General features: G+C 34.3%; 1 protein-coding gene across 1 annotated transcript in view; it reads right to left on the reverse strand.

The window, feature by feature from the left end:
- The window catches only part of LOC111085583, a 44,761-nt gene extending 43,155 nt beyond the window's left edge, over positions 1 to 1,606 (reverse strand). The window contains exon 1 of the mRNA XM_022384823.1: positions 1,518 to 1,606. The gene's annotated coding sequence lies outside the window, so the exon portion shown is untranslated. The remainder of the gene's footprint in view (positions 1 to 1,517) is intronic.
- Positions 1,607 to 9,512: the final 7,906 nt, after the last annotated feature.

The following is a 9,512-nucleotide window of genomic DNA, read 5'->3' on the forward strand; positions in this document are numbered from 1 at the left end:
GGGCGAGCATGTTTGGTGTGACAGGGATTCGAACCCGCGACCCACAGATTGCGACAATAATAAATACGAATGACTATAGCTAAAAGAAAAAGCTAACGTTAGTTTCACAAATTTTATACAATACTCTTAGAAACTTGTTTCTTTGTTGCGAGTTTAAGCAATCATAATGCAGTCGACCTTTTTTTTATGGGGGGGATTATTAAATAAACAAATTGGTGATATTATATTGTGATATATTTTTTTTACCAAAACTTGTATTTGACGTTTCCGACATTCTTATTGTAAATATTGCAAACATAATAATGCACACTTCAAACAACCTGGAAAGTCTTCACCCATTACTAACATTGTAATTTTGTCCACTGTACACTACCACAGAACTTTTCTTTCATTACAAACTTTATTTCATCATCGTTTTCTACAGCTTACACGGAGCCCGGCATTGCCAGGTGGCCACTCGACTCGCAATCTGAGGGTCGCGAGTTCGAATCCCCGTCACACCAATCATGCTCTCCCTTTCAGACGTTATAATGTGACGGTCAATCCCACTATTCGTTGGCGGTGGGTGGGGATGACTAGCTGCTTTCCATCTAGTCTTACACTGCTAAATTAGGGACGGCTAGCCCAGATAGCCCTCGTGTAGCTTTACGCGAAATTCAAAACAAATAGCTTACACGATCCCAAAGTCCTCTCACTCATTAGAACTATTGCTGTAATGTAATACTGTACACCTTACACAATCCTCCCAGAGCTCTCTCACTCATTAGAAATAATGTTCCAATATAGCTTGCACGATCCCAGAGCCCTCTCACTCATTATAAATATTGTTCCAATATAGCTTGCACGATCCCAGAGCCCTCTCACTCATTAGAAATATTTTTTTAAATAATATTGTACAGCTTATACGGTCCCAAAGACCTCTCAATCAATATAAATGTTGTCCCATAACAATATTGTACAGTTTACACTAGCCCAGAACCATTTTACTTATTACAAGTTTTATTACAATGCAATATTGTACATTTTACATTGTTCAAAAACCGACTCACTTGTCAGAGGTGTACAATTTAGGGTATACTGGAAACCTCACTCATTACAAAAATTATGTCAGCGTAATTTATAGGATTTATATGGTTCTAGAACTTCGTCAATCATCACAAATACCTTTCAAACGTAATTATAGAAAAATTTCTTGATCGAGAATCTTATTACAAACTTATTTCATAATCATTTTATACAGTTTTTACTAGCCTATAATTCCTCACTCATTAAATATATTGTTACAACATTATATAGTGCAGTTTATGCTGTACATCTTACCCTTCATTTAGTACAAGCACATTTCTAACATATCATTGAACATATTTACCCAATCTTGAAACACATACATAATTATTACAAACATTGTTCGAACATAGTGTTGTATAATTACTCTCTTCCAGAACTTTTTCGTTTATTAACATTATTGTTCGAACATGATGCTGTACACTTTATATTTTTCGCAAATATTCACTCACCTCAATTATATGATGTGCATCGCGTAGTAAACTTTGTGATGAAACCGCGTAATAATTGTCTAACACATAACTCACTTTTTAGAAATAAAATGGTTTACTTAGATCAGCAGGTGGGAAGGCTTAACAATATCAACATCGCTCTTGGCGTACAGTTCGTAACCGAAGTATTATGAACGCTATCCTGCATTGACTTGGTATCCTCTGAATCACGTAGAAAAACGAAGGTGGCGCCATTCACTTCGTGCGGACATTATCGAATTTTGTTAGAATGCTAAAATCTCTTGACAATAAGTTAAGAAAACCAAGTCTTAACCAGAAGATAAATATAAAGAAAGAAGAGAACATGAACTTGACTGTTGTTGAAAACCACAGTTTTGGGATTTCGAGAACTTTAAAAGCAGAGACATGAACCTCTGTACTATAAAATGCTGTCAAGTGTCAAACCCGAACTAGCAAACACAGGACTAAGATACTTGTTTGAGAGTGTAAATGTGAAATAAATCAAACGCAGGACGAAGATACTTGAATAAGGGTGTAAATTTGAAACAAATTAGACGCAATAATACTAAGATACTTGTTAATGGTGTAAATTTGTAATAAATTAAACGCAGGACCAAGGTACTTGATTAAGGGTGTAAATGTGGAACAAATCAAACGCAATAATACCAAAATATAGAAATAAGATAATTGTTAAGGGTGTAAATACGGAATAATTTTTGCAATTATATATTTTCAATATTGTAATCAAAATACACTATTTAAAGGGGACAGAGTATTAACTGGTTTGTTTGTCTCCATAGCACAAAGCTTCACAATGGACTATTTGTTATCTGTCTACACGGAGAATTGAACCCCGGAGCTCAGCATTGTAATTTCGTAAAGTCACCACAGACTCACTGGGGGACTGGGGTATTTAATGTCAGTATATTAGTAAAAACTAACCTAGAGTAGTGAGCTAAATAAATTTATAAAAAACGAAGTAGAGATAGTGACTTGGAACATTTAAGCAGAAAAAAGCGTAATACAGCAGCATCTTCATACCATCAATGAGGTATTAGTTTCATCTCAAAACAAGGCTTAAAACAATCGGCAAATAAAAATATGGTACAAGCTATTCTGAAGTCTCACATGAAGAATTCGTATAAAATTAAAATGAGGAGCAGGCATCGGCATTTCTGTTTACGACATGTGACATATATAAGGCCATGTTTACTGTCTGCATCCGGCTGTGGGAAGACAACCTCTTATAGTGAGCAGGAAAATAAAAATGAAATTAGCCACTAATGACAGGTGATAAGATGGATTTAATTTGTTTCATAAAGCTACACAAGTGCCATCTGCACACATTCATTCTAAATTTTGAACTAACAGACAAAAGAGGAAGTCAGCTAGTCAACAGCACCCATGACCAACTCTGGTATACTTTTATAGTGTAACCACGCCTCCAAAGTGAATCGTGAATAATCGTATTCGCAGGCTTGGTTCGCTAAATACTAGACCACGCTATCAAAGGGACAATAACTGAAATTCTAAGAGCATAAGAATCAAAGCAAAGAATATGTAATAATATTTCAACCACATTATATCTGCCATATTCGGTGCCTATCAAATCAGCTGGGATGCAACAAAGTAGTGGTCTATTTTTATCATCAGATGCTTTGTTTGTTTGCTGATACGCAAAGCTACTCGAGGGATATATGTGTTAGTTACCCCCCTAAGTTAGAAGTGATAGATTAGAGGGAAGACAGTTAATTAACACCACACATTGTCAACTCTAGGGCAACTCTTCACCAAGGAAAAGTGGAATTGACCGTCACATTACAACATGTCCCCACGGCTGAAAGAGCGAGCATGTTCGGTGACGGGATTCGAGCCCTCGACCCACAGATTGCTAGTCGAGTACCCTAACCACCGGACCATTCTCGGCTTCTGTAGATTGCTAGTCGAGCACCCTAACCACCAGACCATTTTAGGCTTCTGTAGATTGCTAGTCAAGTACCTAACCACCAGACTTTAAGTACAATATTAAGCAGTTTTAACAATGTTTTGGCATAGCTACTATCACATTGAAAATATTTAGAATATTTTTCGTGTGAAGTAGTACTGAAAAATATTAAAAACTGAAAACTTACAGTTTCTGTTGAAATATAAGCAAAGCCGTAAATAAAGCGGTGGCCTTGAACCTGCTACTTGTTTCAACCCTTGTTTATGTGGATGTACGTGTTGCTAATGGATTTGTTTAATCTCCGTGTTTACGATATTTATCATGCCAAGTAATACTTAACTTAACATAAAATAACATTAAAGAAAACAAGGGACCTTTTAGTCCATCTAAGCAGTCCCAGCCACTAAATTAAACTAAACCCTAAAAATCTCAAAACCTGCCCTTATCATTCACATATTTGTCAAACTTTCCCTTACAATCCATTAAATTCACTACATCTCAAGGCAACCCGTTTCAAAGGCCATACACCCTGTTAGAAAAATAAAACTGCCTTAACTGAAAATGACTCCTATTTATCTCTTTGTAATCTAGTCTTAATATTGTCGCCATTAAGTGTGAAAAATATGATGCATCAACACTATAAATTCCCTTTACACTGTTAAACACTTCATTAAGATTCCCTTTAACCCTTCTTTTCAAAGAGAAAACACGTTTAGTTATCTTAAACTCTCCTCGTATGACAGACTTTTCAATCAAATATCATACTAGTTGCTCTCCTCTGAAACCTTTTCAACAATTCAATTTCCTTTCTAAGGTAAGGAGTCTAAGACTGAACACAATACTCCAATGTGGCCTAACCAGTGGCCTATACAATGAAATTATAATCTCTTGTATTCAATCTTTCTGTAAATGCAACTTAAAATTATATTTACCCAGACATTAGCAACAGTACATTGCTTAAATGGGCTTAAGAGACCGATAAACCAGAAAATCAATATATTTTTCTTACATAACATTCTTAAAGTTATTCCCATCAAAATTATTGTCATAATTTAAATGGTGATATTCTAGATTACTTTTATTATAATTATAAGACATTTGCCATTTATTCGTCCAACTCACCGAATGATCAAATTCTTTTTGTAAAGCAGTAACATTCTCCTCACAGGCAGCAACATTGAGAATTTTATTGTCATCAGCTAACTTAAATAATTTATTGATCATTCCTTCATCTATGTCATTGATGTGAACCAGAAAGAGAAAAGATTTTAACATTGAGCCCTGAGGTACCTCACTTATGACATTAATCCAGTTTGACTGAACTGCATTTATAACAGTCCTTTGCTTTATTCCATCTAGCTAATTTTCTATCCAATGAGTCAACTTATTCCAACACATACCCAACAGAGATAACTTTTAAAAAGCCTTTTATGTGGCACCTTGTCAAATGCGTTTTTAAAATCTAGATACACCGGATCCACACCAGTACTCTCCTCTCACCTACATGAGTAGTAAACTCTTCAAAGAATCTCAAAAGATTAGTAAGGCAAGATTTTTCCTTAGTGAAACCAAATTGATTATCCAATAAAATTTTAAACTTCGTTAAATGACTTTGCAAAGCATATTTTTTTATCAAAGAACCTTTCAAACCTTTTTCCCTCCATTGATGTAAAACTAATAGACCTATAATTATTGGGACAATTTGTTATCACCTTCCTTGAAAGGAGGAGTAACATTAGCCAATTTCCAATCTTCTGGCACCTGCCCAAATACTCAGAAGAATAGAAGCAAGTGGCGCATATATCCAATCCTTAACCTCTTTTAAAACCTTAGGGTAAAGATTATCTGTCCCAAAGCTTTATCATTATTTAAACTTCGCAATGTTTTCTTAATAAGCTCAGATTGTCTTATTCATTCTTACTTCCATCCACCAACTGTTCAGGATGAAGAATATTTTTTAAATCTTCATTACTAAAAATTGAAGGAAGAGTTAAATTTAATAATCTAGCCATTCCATAATCATCAGATATTAGCTTTCCTGTAACATCCCTTAAAGGCTCTATTCCCATCCTAACATTTTGCTTACCTTTAATGTATTTGAAGACATCCTTACTATTAACTTTTACATTTTCAGTCAAGGTTTTTTCATATACTTTTTGATCTACAAATTTCCATTTTGACCAACTCTCTTAATCTTCTATAATCCTACAAACCACTCATCATCGCAGACAATTTAAACTTTTTATATTAATAATCTGTTCCCTTAATTTTATCCTTTTTACCCTTTGTGAGTCAACCTGTTTTATTTTTTCCATAAGAAACATGCCTATCCTAAATTCTTAGATTTTTTGCACACTTGATCAGTATTTCCAACCAATTTACTTGCTCAATTCACAGCAGATAATTTTTGTCTCATCTCTTCAAAATTTGCTTTTTTAAACAAAATTTGGAACGAAAATCATGTTATTCCTTATCTCTATATACAGCAAAATATTATGTCTAATTGAGCAATGATCACTTGCACCAAGGTGTTCCCCAGTCTCCATCCTATGAATAATTTTTTATTAGAAATTAACAATAAATCTAAAATAGTATTGTTTCTAGTAAATTCCCTAACCAATTATTGAAGAAAATCATCCGAACAGTTTCTAAAAACCTGTCTCCCTCATGAGTTGTCTCTAAAATCTCCCAATTTATATGCCTGAAATTAAAATCTCCAATAATCATAACCTCGTTAACAGTTGAATTCTTTATCTCACTGTAGAGTTTCTCATGAATTTCATCTTGTTGTCTGTAACAAATTCCAACTAAAAGCTTTCACTTTTTATAACCACTAAAAGAAACATAAATAGATTCAACCTCATTGTTGTTGACTTTTATATCCTCAACTTGAATGGTCTGTAACTCACATTTTGTATATAAAGTCTCTCCTTATTAACAGAAATTATGTTTCAACTCTAAGTATGATATTCATGACATTACTGATCTATTCCGAAAATTAACTTTGACGATATAAATAATTTTAAGTGATTATGAAGCTTTTCGTGAAGGTCCCTCGTCATACACAGGGTCAAGTTCATTATATTATCGAGCAGTCTCTGACTCAACAGTAGAAAACATGACTATTTTGGTAGGTGGTGAAGTATCCCATCAGATCCGGAAATCCGGAAGTCTAGAAGTGAGGTACAAAGATATGTAGGGCTTGATCAAGGGATCATTTTGTTATGCTGTTTTCTTGAACCAGGTAGTCATTAAGATGTTTTTATCCCATCAAACTGGCCATCCGCATTCTATGGTCATGATAGTTTGCCATTTTTTGAGTACTCATTTCTCATTTTATCCTTCTAATATTATTGAACTTCACTCAGAAAAGTCTTCGTATTCTCCGTTCCTTACTTGATCTTGAATCATTCTTCTCATCTTGTTTCGTTCCCATATGAGGGCAAGCCGTGAGATCCAGCTTTCATTCCCATTGGAGAGCAAGTCGTGGATCCATCCGTACGTTTATTACTCTTGTACACAACCGTACTTCTATTTGAATGATTGACAGCACTTCCTCCGCAAAAACTTCTTTAACCTCTTTTATTGCTAACTTTTTGAGCAATTGGTATGTCTTCATGGTCGTATCTTCACCTGCTACACTTGTAACACCTCGGACTTTTCGATACTTTACATGTGCAGGCTAGTTTTGAATCCGACCTCTTTTCAATCTCGACAAGAAAAAACCCTCAAGAGACTCGTTGTTTCAGCAGTTCTTCACTGGTTTCACAGAGTTCGATAACGGTGAGTATTCCATAGATAATGTGTTATAACAATGCCATGACCATTGTCTAAACCAAGGTAAAAATCACCCAACTTTACCGTGAAAAATAAATTATAACTTCTTTGGATGTTATCCAATTGTATATCAGTATACAACTCTGAGTTCCTCATAAAATAACATATATTCCTGTAGATTTTCAGAGAAAAATACTAAATGCCAAAAATGGTTCCTACAAAATACCGTACCATTTCTGCTGCCGTTGAGTAAGAGATTGCTTGTTAAAATGATTTCTAATGTGCAGATCAGCAAGTCACATGATAACAACAACAGTATAAAATCATGGAGGAATGACATGTGTCAGAAGTACATTGTAACATTATTAGATGTTTCGTAGATTGTTTGATGTCACCCAAATTTTACCGCTTTTGGGAGAGGTATTGTAACAGCCTCTTCCGACGCAAAATACTCATAAACTCAGATCCTAAAGGTGTGTTCAGATCGGGGATTTAAAATGTCTAAGACAGAAATATCCTTTGTACTTAATGGCATGGGAATACAAACGAATATGAATCAATGTGAGACACCAGGACCATCCAGAAATAGACCTGCAACAAGTAACCCAGCCGTGGTAAGCAAAGTGTGGCGTTTTGAAATAGGTTAGAATTCACGAACATTAAGGACATTAGGAAAAGCAGTCCACATGCCCTAGCCAATAGCACACAACCCAATGATGAAAGATCTTCGTCTGAAAAAGAGGCCAATATCGTAGGGGTTATCAAATATAAAGCTTCCAGTTCAATTTTCTCATACCTTAATTTGCTGGAGAATGTCTTTTCGAGTAGTCATTGACTATGATTGGTGTTCATAATTTCCGTTTTCTGATCATTTCTTGAATAAACCAGATCCTTATAAACAGACAGATCAGACGCCAGTCAGCAAGCTTATGACATTCTGCTGAATTACTAGAAAACTTATTTAGTTAATTTACGAAAATAATTAATTAATAAATTACATCTACCTATTATATTTTATTAAAATATAAAGTTGCTCTTTAAATATGTAATTTGTATGTGAATAAATAATATGTGCTGTTGCTGTATTTTTTGCTTGTCTAATTTGGAATGTTCAACATGCTAATACTATTTGTATATTTATAATTCTATAATACATATGGACCTACTAGAGGGGACCTTGCTCTATATCAGCTTGGAGAACCCCCGAGAGCTTGATTCGGCCCTGGTAATATTTCACATCATTTTTTTAATGTTATAATTTGGATGCTGATGTTTATAAATATCAGTATTGTTTACATACATTTTTCACAACAAGTAAGGTGTAAAAAGGAATTTCCTAATCTACCCAAATAATTTTAGAGTGCTTAGATCAAAAATTAAATTAAAATTCATTTCAATTTTAAAACATAGAAGTTATTCTAAAGGATGAACTTGTAAAATTATAACAATTTATTATTGTATTCAATACATTGTTTGAAAACAGTGTTATCCGAAAGGACGTTCAAAAATCAGATGATAATATCATGTTACTTGTCAGACTAAGATACTTATATCTTTTGTTTGTTTTTGTTAAGCACAATTCTAAATAATGGGCTATTTGTGCTGTGCCCACCATGAGTATCAAAACCCTGTTTTTAGTGTTATAAGCCTTCAGACCAGTTATGCTTTTTTATATTTATAATTATACTTATAATTTATGATTTTTACTTTTAATTTTAGTTACTTGTAGTTATTAGTTTAATTTCAGCTATAATTATTATTAGAGTTAACTACAGTAATTTTAGTTATTATTATAGTTAACCGAGTGGTGAAAACCTTGACATCTGTCGAGGTAAAATAACTTAGGGCTCTACATTAATTAAATCTTCGCATTACTCTCCTTAGGCTGACCAGCCATCAACATTGAATGATCAAAACTTTTCAGTAAACATACTTTTGGTTTAACTTCATGACACATTCTTTTCATATACACAGGGATTTCAGTCAGACCGCTTGTCCCCCAACGAAAGTGAATGTATGTCAGATAACTAAATAATTTACGTTTTCGTTACTATTACGTTATCGATATACATGTTTTTTTAGTTATACTTATACTTATTACTAACTGGTATGATTTATGCTCGTTAATAGATATTTTTATTACAGTTAATTAAAAATACACTGCTTCAGAGTGTCCGTTGAGCTATTGGGGGAGGGCCCGGCATGGCCAGGTGGTTGGGGCGCTCGACCCGCAATTTCAGGGTCGCGGGTTCGAATCCCCGTCCCACCAAACA

This window comes from Limulus polyphemus, unplaced genomic scaffold, assembly GCF_000517525.1.
Source record: "Limulus polyphemus unplaced genomic scaffold, Limulus_polyphemus-2.1.2 Scaffold487, whole genome shotgun sequence".
NCBI lineage: Eukaryota > Metazoa > Arthropoda > Merostomata > Xiphosura > Limulidae > Limulus > Limulus polyphemus.